Source organism: Cebus imitator, unplaced genomic scaffold, assembly GCF_001604975.1.
Source record: "Cebus imitator isolate Cc_AM_T3 unplaced genomic scaffold, Cebus_imitator-1.0 Scaffold316, whole genome shotgun sequence".
In the NCBI taxonomy this organism is placed as follows: Eukaryota; Metazoa; Chordata; class Mammalia; order Primates; family Cebidae; genus Cebus; species Cebus imitator.
This window is the reverse complement of record NW_016107631.1, coordinates 578133-588222: the sequence shown is the minus strand read 5'-3', so window position 1 is coordinate 588222 and position 10090 is coordinate 578133. Positions and strand designations below refer to the sequence as shown.

Genomic DNA, 10090 nt, shown 5'->3' with positions numbered 1-10090 from the left:
AAAAAAAAAAAAAATTAAAATTTTAGTCCAGAAGCAGTGGCTCACGCCTGTAATCCCAGCACTTTGGGAGGATGAGGTAGGCAGATCATGAGGTCAAGAGATCGAGACCATCCTGGCCAACACAGTGAAACCCTGTCTCTGCTAAAATACAAAAATTAGCTGGGCATGGTGACTCGAGCCTGTAGTCCCAGCTGCTCGGGAGGCTGAGGCAGGAGCCTCCTGCTTGAAGCCAGGAGGCGGAGGTTGCCATAAGCCGAGATCGCGCCACTGAACTCCAGCCTGGTGCCTGGCAAAAGAGAGAGACTCTGTCTCAAAAAAAAAATAAATAAATACAAAGTTTAATTTTATTTTTAATAAAGAAACAGTAGGGCCAGAGTGGAGACCCCCTAAGGCAGAAGATTGCTTGGAGGGCAGAAAAGATGGTAAGGCCGCTCCAGCTGCAAAGGTGACGGCACACACGCACGACACTGTGGGACAGACTGTAATTCAGGCCAGAAGCAGCGAGAGAACAGGCCATCCTGTCACTTCAAAACTGCAGACAGCATGTGCCAAACGGCAGGGAAGGCCCATACCCTGCAGATTGTGGACAATGCCAGGGAGACCCAGGAGAACTCCGGGAAGGAGATTCTCGACCCCGGCAGATGGCCTCTGCCAGGGGTGACCTCCAGAGGAGCTCCTTCCTCCACTGCCCTCGGAGAATGGTGCCCCTTCCCTGGAGAGCCAGTATAAAGCCAGGATAGGAACCAGGCCAATTGCACTAGAGACAGCCTTGCAGCCAGCGTCAGTGGCAAGGTGACAGGAATTGATATATACACACTCTCCCAGAGACAGACCACAGGCCTCAGTGCCCAAATGCACCCAACCGGAGGACAAAATACACGACACAGGGACACACGACTGTCCATCCACCCAGCACAGGCTGGACACAGTGGGCGACCTTCAAAGGGGGAGAAAATCACCCCCACCCACAGTGGGGAGGGCATCGGCCACAGTGAAACCTCCACCCAGCACATGGGCACGCACATGGGCCAGTCCACCCACTACACACACAAGGCCAAAGAGAAGCAGTCCCCATCCCAAGAATGAAACGACTCACGCCCAGAGTTAGAGACCCCTACCAGAAGGGAAGCCCCCAACATTCGGAATCAGGAGGGGAGAGAGGCTATTCAGAGAGACACACCCAGAAGACAGTATGCCTGCTCTCATAAACACTCATCAGGAGACAAAGAGGAACAGAAAGCTCCACGTTGAAAGAAAAAAACCCACACACACAAGTAGAGAGAATTCTACAGAGCACTCTTGTGTGCCAGAGACTGTGCTGGCAACGTCCCACAGCTGGGGACTTATTCAACCCCCAAATGATGATGCTATGTAAAAAGAATTAATATCCTGGCCAGACACAGTGGCTCATGCCTGTAATCCTAGCACTTTGGGAGGCCGAAGCGGGTGGATCACGAGGTCAGGAGTTCTAGACCAGCCTGGCCAACATGGTGAAATCAACATGGTAGGACACCAGTGGGTCTCTACTAAAAATACAAAAATTAGCTGGGCGTGGTGGCTCGTGCCTGTAATCCCAGCTACTTGGGAGGCTGAGGCAAGAAAATTGCTTGAACCGGGACCCAAGAGGTGCAGGGTACAGTGAGCCGAGATTGTGCCACTGCACTCCAGCCTGGGCTACAGAAGGAGACTCCGTCTCAAAAAAAAAAAAAAAATTAATATCCTTATTTCAGAGATGTGAAAACAGGCCCCAGAGATAAGACAGCTTGCCCAAGTGTGGGACAGTTGAAATGCAAGCCCAGGAGTGTCTGACCTCCCGAGGCCAACTGTCTTTGCCCAGGTAGAGGGATGAAGGCACAGGGAAATACACAGGAGGAGACACAGGAAAATCCACAGAGGAAGATGCACAGAAAAGAGATTTACATGGCCAGGCACAGTGGCTCACGCCTGTAATCCCAGCACTTTGGGATGCTGAGGTGAGCAGATCATGAGATCAGGAGTTCCAGACCAGCCTGACAAACACAGTGAAACCCCGTCTCTACTAAAAATACAAAAAAATTAGCTGGGCATGGTGGTGGGTGCCTGTAATCTCAGCTACTTGGAAGGCTGAGGCAGGAGACTCATTTGAACCTGGGAGGCGGAGGTTGCGGTGAGCCAAGATCGTGCCACTGCACTCCAGCCCTGGAGACAGAAGAAGACTCCATCTTGGAAAAAAAAAAAAGAGAGACGTACACTGGAGTGAGAGCCAGAGGGACACCAGTGGGAAAATGGAGAGGCCTCCAAATCCGCTTCCCCACACTCCAGCCTCAACCTGACCCAACCTGTGGGCCACAAACCCAGAATGAACAGTGCCAGGCATCCCAGAGCTGTGCATGTGAGGGGCCTTTTGCTTCTGGGACTTACTGAGGTTGGGTCCCCAGGGGTTCAGGACCCTGAGCTGCCAGGCCCCAACCCACTTCTATCTAGATTTCTCTTGAGCCCCAACAGGTGGGAGACAAGAGAACATCTCCTTCTGGGGCTCAACCAGCACCAGACTCCTGCCAAAGGCCAGCACTGCCAGGGCAAGACAAGCATTTCCACTGCTGGGAGATGGAATCAGTCATGACAGGGAGACCCTCGTCCCAAAGGAACAAGGAGAAATACAGGGGTGATGTCCCTTCTGGGATGCAGCTGCCAGGCTTGTTTAGGAAAAAACATTATGCCCGTTCTAACCACAGCAAAAGTGTGCAGACATCTCAGAGTCTACGCCGGCATTAAGGACATTTACAAACCCACCTAGCTAATTCTCAGCGGCCTACAGGGAGGAGGGGCAGGTTAGGGAGGTGGAATCACCAGGAAGAATTAGACGAGCATGTTGCAAAATACATGCAACTTGGGCGCTGGAGGCACCCCCAGAGAAAGGCACACAGGAAGACACACACGAACACACACACACACACACACCATGAACACATGGAGACCCTCAGCCGCATTCTCCACTCTACACAGCCCAGAGCAGCCTGCAGCCCCAGCCAGCCTTCACTGGCTCACAACAGACACCTGTCATGGAGGCCCCCACACCTGTTCGCCTGGTGCCTGTGTCCCTTGAGTCTGTACCTCCTCCTGTGTGTGTGCACCTGCCAGGCCCCCTCCCTGCTCCCTGCCCTTAGGAGAGGGAGGCACCACCCCAGTCACTACTCCCACCAGGAGGAAGTTTTTCCAGCCTTGTCACTCAGCCCTCTCCTCCCATCACCCCCTTCCCCTGGCCCCTCACATCATGCTGACTTCCAGGGCAGCCCCCCACACCCTGACCTCGCCAGCTGGTTGCTTTCTGACTCTGCTGTGACGCCTTTCTCTACCCGGACCGTGCACAGCCCCCTCCCGCACTCCCAGTGAGTTCTGAAGACCTGAAGCTCCAGGCTCTCACTTCCAGCAGCCAGGGAGATTCCTTCTTCCCTCCCTAGCCAAGAGGGACTCTCCACACTCCTTGTGGGAGGGTGCTGGGGACAGCATATTCTCCAGTGGGGAGTCCCCACACCTGGACATAGAAGCATGGAAGAGTGGGCCTTTACCCAGGACCACTGGGATTCAGATACTAACTTTGAGGGTGGCGTCCCATAGGAGAGGGGGTGAAGAAGAACGCTTGATCTTGCCCTAGGGGGTAGATTATAGTTTCGGAGCTGCCTGTCTGCCCCACCCAAGGCTGGGATCTGGGGAGGGCGCTGCTTGCTCTCCCCCCAGCGGTCAGGCCACGCTATTACAGGGGCTTGGGGCCAGGCCGCTCGGGCTCTGTCGCCAAAGAGCTGTCCCCCAGCCCCACCAGGACAAGTAGCGGTAGACGGGATCAGCTCCAGGCACTTCCCCTTCCCCCAGAACCTCCGCTCCAGCCCCCAGAGACCGGGCAGGATGCCCCTCCCTGACAGGCTGTGTGCAGCGCCTTGCTCAGCCTGCTCAGCCAGGACCTGCACCCTCAAGGCTGTCCTCAACCTCCCAGAGGCCTCTGGACACAAACTGCGGGCAGAGATCTGTCCAGGACCAAGAAATTCACTTCAGTCCTTACCTACAACCCCTGCGGGCCGGCAGGAAACCGCCACCACCAGGGCAGAATGCCACTGCCATCCTCTGCCTCCAAGCCCCTCGACAATGCAGGCAGAGGAGACACATCCAGGCATGCTACAAGGGGATGACCCTCATTCCCAACTGGCCGGACACTCCCTCAGGCAATGACACACACCTCACTCAGAGACACCGGCTGTGACATGGTCACAAGGATCTGAGGCCACAGCAGAGCGACTCCTGCAGTGCTCACAGTGACTGACCTAAGACTGCCAGCGACAGCTCAGCCGAGCCCTGGTGGGAACTGAGGCCAGCAGGGATGAAAAGGGGCTTCATTCCTTGGGAATCCTCCTGTGGCCCACCCACCTGCCTCCCACACTCCCACAGGAACACCCAGGAATGCTGGAACCTGCGCAATCAGAAAGTCCTGGGAGTCTAGCTGAGGGTCTGAGCCCAGGGAAATCCCAGCATAGATGAACCCATGGGGGACGAAGAGAAGGAAGAGAGCCCTAGATACCTGCCACTGCCACTCCCCCAAGTAGCACATTTTAAATCCTCCCCAGCGGCCACCACCCTTCCTCAAACCTAAGCATGCACAGCACGTGGCCAGCCCAGCTCCGGGGTGAGAAACTTTGGGGCCTCCAGAATGGTGGGGGAGAGAGCCACACGGTTCCCATAAGGAGTAGGACTAGCTCTCCCGGTCCGCCTCTCTGCCTGTCTCCAGGCGGTTCCCAAGTTCTGAAGAAGGTAATGACCACACCCTAGAGACCCACACACCCCTCCGCCCCCATGGCTTTGCCCCAACTCCTCAAACCAGCTCCTCAGGCTCAGGGTGACCGGCTCTGCAGGGACCCGCCAGCCAATTCCAAGTCCAGCAAAAGAATCCAACCTTGGCAGCACTCGCCACCTTTCCCCAGGGCTTCTCGAGGGTCAAGATGACTCCAGGGACCCCCAGCTGCCTCCCTGCTCTGGGCTGACGCTGACCCTCCCTGCCCTGGGCCCTCAACAGGCCCCTGTCTCCCACCCCAGGCCCTGGACCACGTCTGGCTGGCACAACTCCTCAACTCCGCGGGGTCAACTCCTCAAGGAGTTCACAGACCAGGACCCCTGAATCGCTGGGGTGGGCCTCCTTTTCAGCCCGCATGACTGATGAGGCTCCCAATGTGTCCCCGTTCTCTGATCAGTGTCCCTGTGCATAGCCTCTTAGGGTGAAAGGCTTTAGAGAGGGGCTCAGACAGCCTCTAACCACATCTGCAGCCCCCAAACCCTGTGACCTCTCCTAGCTCCACTCTCGCCCTCCTAGTCCCCTCCCCCCTACCCCATAGCTCACAGCTCAAAGGGAGGAGCCCCCTCCCTAACTGCGGGGGCTCCCCTGGCCTCCCCATTCTGCACACGCCACTACCCACGCGGTGGGGGGTGGGCAGAGCTGCTGTCCCTAAGGGCAGGAGAAGGAAGCTTCCCCACATTCAGCTTCTGAAAGGAAGTGAGTGCCACACCCTGCCCCCGAGATTTCCCTCTTGGGGTGGGGATGAAAGTGAGAGCGAGAGCTACTCCCCAGAATGAGCCAGTATGGGTGCAGAGACCCTTAAACGCCTTCCCCCACTCCCTCAACTTCACTACGACAGCCCCTCACTGTAGTGCACAAAACCGACCCCACACCCACCATGCGCTGCGCTGTGCCAGGAAGGGCAAGCAGAGGGGAGAAGCCCTGTAATCCGAGGTTGGACTCTAACGAAGACGAGTTCAAAACCAATTACTGGGCCCCCGCAATGCCTTTCCACAAACCCCCTCCACAGAGCAGGGCACTCTGCAGCGACCGCACGCTCCCTGGGAGCACCTCACCGCCACCGTCGCCGCGACGGGAGCCACACCCGGTGAAACGGGCAAGCACACACATCTCACACAACCCTCTTATGGCCTCATTATGCAGAGGGGCCAGAGCCGTTCCCCACCTGGTTGTCTGGGCTCGGCTTCAACTGCGAACCCCCATCTGCCCTCTCCGCACCCCTCCCAACAAGGGGCACACCAGCCCTGCTTGGGCCCCAGGAGTCCCTCATGGTCAGCGCCGCCAAGGGGCTGCGCCCCCACACCCTGGGCTGGGCACTGCTGGGGGGCGGCCGGCCCTGCCAGGGGCGGCTCAGGCCCTCGCACGCTGCACACCCCTCCTCGCATGGGAAAGCCTTACATAACACAGCTCTGCACACACCCTAAGCACGCCGCCTCTCCAACCCCAGGCGGGACCTCGCCCCGGGCCCCCTCTCCTGGCGCGCACCGCTGGAGCGCAGGGCTCCAGCGAGCGCAGATTAGCCCGCCTCCCACGCCCAGCCCGGCTCCTGCCCCCAACTCCCACACACAGCCCCTTCCTCCTCCCCTTTGCCCCTCACCACTCCTCCCCGAGTTCTGGTTTGAATTAGTCACCGGCTCCAACCACCACATTCCTCAGGCTGCTGGCGCCGGGCCAGGCGCTGGGGCGGGGGCCATCCCGCCCGGACGGGTTTGGGAGCTGGGTGGGGGGAAAGCGCCGCCTCCAAAGGGGAAGGGGCGGTCCCGAAGCCTGGCCGCTGCACAGCACCCCCTCCTCGCCCACCCCAGCGTAGGAATCTCCCTAATTATGTCCCCCTCCCCACCCATCCCGCTGGGAGGCACATTGCAAACTTCCAGGCTCCGAGGCCCGAGAGGAAGAAGGTTTTCTGGAGCGGGGAACACGGAGAGGCAAGCCTAGGGCGGGGCAGCTAGAGGGGCTGAGGGACCGGTGGTACAGAACAGGGTGGGGCCTGGACGACTCTGGACGCGGTTAGGGGCGTAGGTGCCGGGAGCGTGGAAGGATAGCCGAGGGGGCGCGCGGCGCGGGGGGCCGCGGAGGCGATCCCGGAAACTTCCCCTCCAGTAAACACGGGATCCGAACGGAGAAGCCCCTGAGCCACCGCCCCATTCAGGGAGAGGAGGTGGGACAGAGGCCACCAGGCCCGGAACCGGGCGCCCTGCCTTGTAGTGGAGCCAACAGCCTGCCCTCCGGTGAAATACGGAGTGAAGCAAAGCACTTCTGAGCAATTTTCCAACTTTAACTAACTTGCGCCCCAACTCCGGAGGCAGCGCTCCGCTCCCAGAAAGCCACGCGTCGCCTCCCCGGGCGGCCCCGTTAGTTCCAAACTGAATTCTCACAGTGACACCCCCAACTACGCACCCCACCGGAGCCCCGCAACCCGCCTCCACCCACCCGCCGTTGGTGGCCCGGCCCCCGACTGCGCCCAGATGCGCCTGGCGCCCCTACCTGCGAGCTCAGCCCCAGGGCACAGCCATAGCCGGCGCGGGGCCTGAGGCTGCGGTGCTGCGGCTGCTGGCAGTGACGAGCCCCGGTCCGGGCGGGTCTGGCAGGGCGGGCGGTGCAGTCCCCGCGGCAGAGCAGCTCCAAGTGGCCGGTCCCCCGTGCGCGGAGGCGGCTCTTGTAACTCCGGCTCCGGCGGGCGGGTCTGCCCGGAGCTGTAGGGAGAGGGCGGGGCCGGGCGGGGCCCATATGGGGCTGGGACTGGCGAGCGGGGCCGACCCTGGAGGGACCCGGGAGGGGAATACTAGGGAGGGGGGCCATTGGGGGACGCGGGGACGTTGCTTTGCCCCCTGCCGCCATCCACTGCCCCCGTCTTATCCCGGATCTCGATCTGCTCACTGGCCAGAAACTCCTGCAGGCTCCCTGGGCTCACCCTCACAGCTGGAACTGCGTATCCACTTATTTTGCAGGAAGGGCCTGGGGGCTCTGAAGGCGGCTGGGGGCTTGGGTGATTCCGCCGCAACCTCCAGCAGGATACGGACCTTTGAGTTTTCTCTCAGCTTAGGCAACCACACTTCAAATCCCAGGCCCCAGCCTCCTCGCTTGGTTCCCAAGCTCCATGCAGCCGCGCCCATTTCTCGCGTTCGCTCTTTCTGGGGGCCCCTCAGTCCCTACCCACGCAGAACCGGCCTGGATTCCCACCCCCAGGAGCTGGGGTCACCAGTACCCCGCGCACCGCCCTGCTGCGCAGGCCGTGGGCTAACGGGAGTGAGGCCCGCAGGCGTTGGAGAGCGGACCTGACGCCCACCTTCCTCTCCAGACTCCCGCCTCCAGGAGCCGGAGCCCCAGCGCTTCCTCTGCCTCCTATTCCTTCTCCACACCCCTCTACGCGCCCCTCCCCCACCTCCCCGCTCGCGGGACACTAAGTCTCCCATTTACAGCAATTTCCCACAGCCACTTCTAACTACAGGGAGATTTTATTAAACGCTTAATGACGGGGTGCGGGGCCTTCTGGCTACACGCTCCCTCCCCTCCACACTCCCTTTCTCTTCTCCCCCAGGAGTCCTCTTATCCTCCCTCCTAGGTGGCCACCCAGGCCCACTCCAAGCCAGTGTCCCCTCCTTTCCAAAAGCTGGGAAAGAGAGACTGCAGGCTGGGGAACTGAGGAGATCTGGCCCAGGCGGGAGCACCCTTCTTGCTGCAAGATCATGAGTGGGCTGGAGCTGAGACCAGCTCGGCCCTGTCCTCTGAAATGGCAAACATGTTTACAGGCTAAAAATACTCAGCAGTCAATTCTGCTGCCAACCCTGGGGGCTGTGTCCAGGTCCAGTTACCGGCACAGGGTACAGGCTGTGGGGGAGGGAAGACACAGCCCGGGGAGCCACAGACATGGGCACTCATATAATGGACACAGAAAGGTGGAGCCGCATGTGTAGACATCTAGACAGGCAGAGACAAGTGAAAACACAAAGCAGAGGCGGGCACCAGCATTTTCTCTCGCTCTCTCTAACACACACACAGGTGCCCAGATCATGACTCAACCCCAAGGCACAGGCAGCCCCGCCACAACACATCCCAAGCACACATAGACCCAGACTTTCCCAAGAATCACCTTCTCCCCATTTTGTTCTGCACCCCTTATTTCAAGAGCACCTACATTATTTAAAGAAAAAAATCTAAGCTTTCGAACTATGAAACGCTCTAGGAAAAAAAAAAAAAAAAAAAACACCAAGGTCAGGTATGATGGCTCACGCCTGTAATCCCGGCACTTTGGGAAGCCAAGGCAGATGGATCACTTAAGCTCAGGAGTTCGAGACCAGCCTAGCCAACATGGTAAAACCCCACCTCCACTAAAAATACAAAAATTGGCAAGGAATTGTGGCGCACGCCTGTAATCCTAGCTACTCAGGAGGCTGAGGCAGGAGAATCCCTTGAACTTCGGAGGCAGAAGTTGCAGTGAGCCAAGATTTCACCACTGCACTCCAGCCTGGGGGACAGACTCCATCTCAAAAAAAAGAAAAGTACAAAACATAGACGTCTCTCTCCTCCCCTGTCCCAGTCCCTCTCCCCAAAAGTAACCATTGTTAACAATTTACCAAAGGATTTTTAATTTTATGAATGAATCATCATTTGGTTCCTTGAAAGAGCAAATGTTCCAATGTTCCCAGTGCATATTAAAATAGAGGATGAGCCAGACACGGTGGCTCACACCTGTAATCCCAACACTTTGGGAGGCCAAGGCAGGCAGATCACGAGGTCAGGAGATCGAGACCACCTGGCTAACACGGTGAAATTCCATCTCTACTAAAAATACAAAGAAATTAGCTGGGCGTGGTGGCACACACCTGTAGTCCCAGCTACTCGGAAGGCTGAGGCAGGAGAATCGCTTGAATCCATGAGGTGGAGGTTGCAGTGAGCCAAGATCTTGCCACTGCACTCCAACCTGGGCAACAGAGTGAGACTCCGTCTCAAAAAAAAGGCTGGGCACAGTGGCTCACGCCATGGTGAAACCCTGTTTCTACTAAAATAGAAAAAATTAGCTGGGCATGGTGGCGCACGCCTGTAGTCCCAGCTACTCAGGAGGCTGAGGCAGGAGAATCACTTGAATCCAGGAGATGGCGGTTGCAGTGAGCCGATATCGTGCCACTGCACTCCAGCCTGGCAAAAGAGCAAGAATCTGTCTCCAAAAAATAAAAAGAAAGAAAAATCGGCTGGGCATGGTGGCTAACGCCTGTAATCCAAGCACTTTGGAGGCCAAGGTGGGCAGATCACCTGAGGTCGGGAGTTCAAGAC

General features: G+C 58.2%; 1 protein-coding gene across 27 annotated transcripts in view; it reads right to left on the bottom strand.

Moving 5' to 3' along the window:
• The window catches only part of AHNAK (AHNAK nucleoprotein), a 105791-nt gene extending 98292 nt beyond the window's left edge, over nucleotides 1-7499 (bottom strand). For 26 of the 27 annotated variants that reach the window (XM_017503998.1, XM_017503999.1, XM_037729710.1 and 23 more), the window contains exon 1: nucleotides 7304-7499. The gene's annotated coding sequence lies outside the window, so the exon portion shown is untranslated. Of the gene's footprint in view, nucleotides 1-6416; nucleotides 6570-7303 lie in introns of those variants that run through there. The other variant, XM_037729685.1, reaches the window with a different exon arrangement.
• Nucleotides 7500-10090: the final 2591 nt, after the last annotated feature.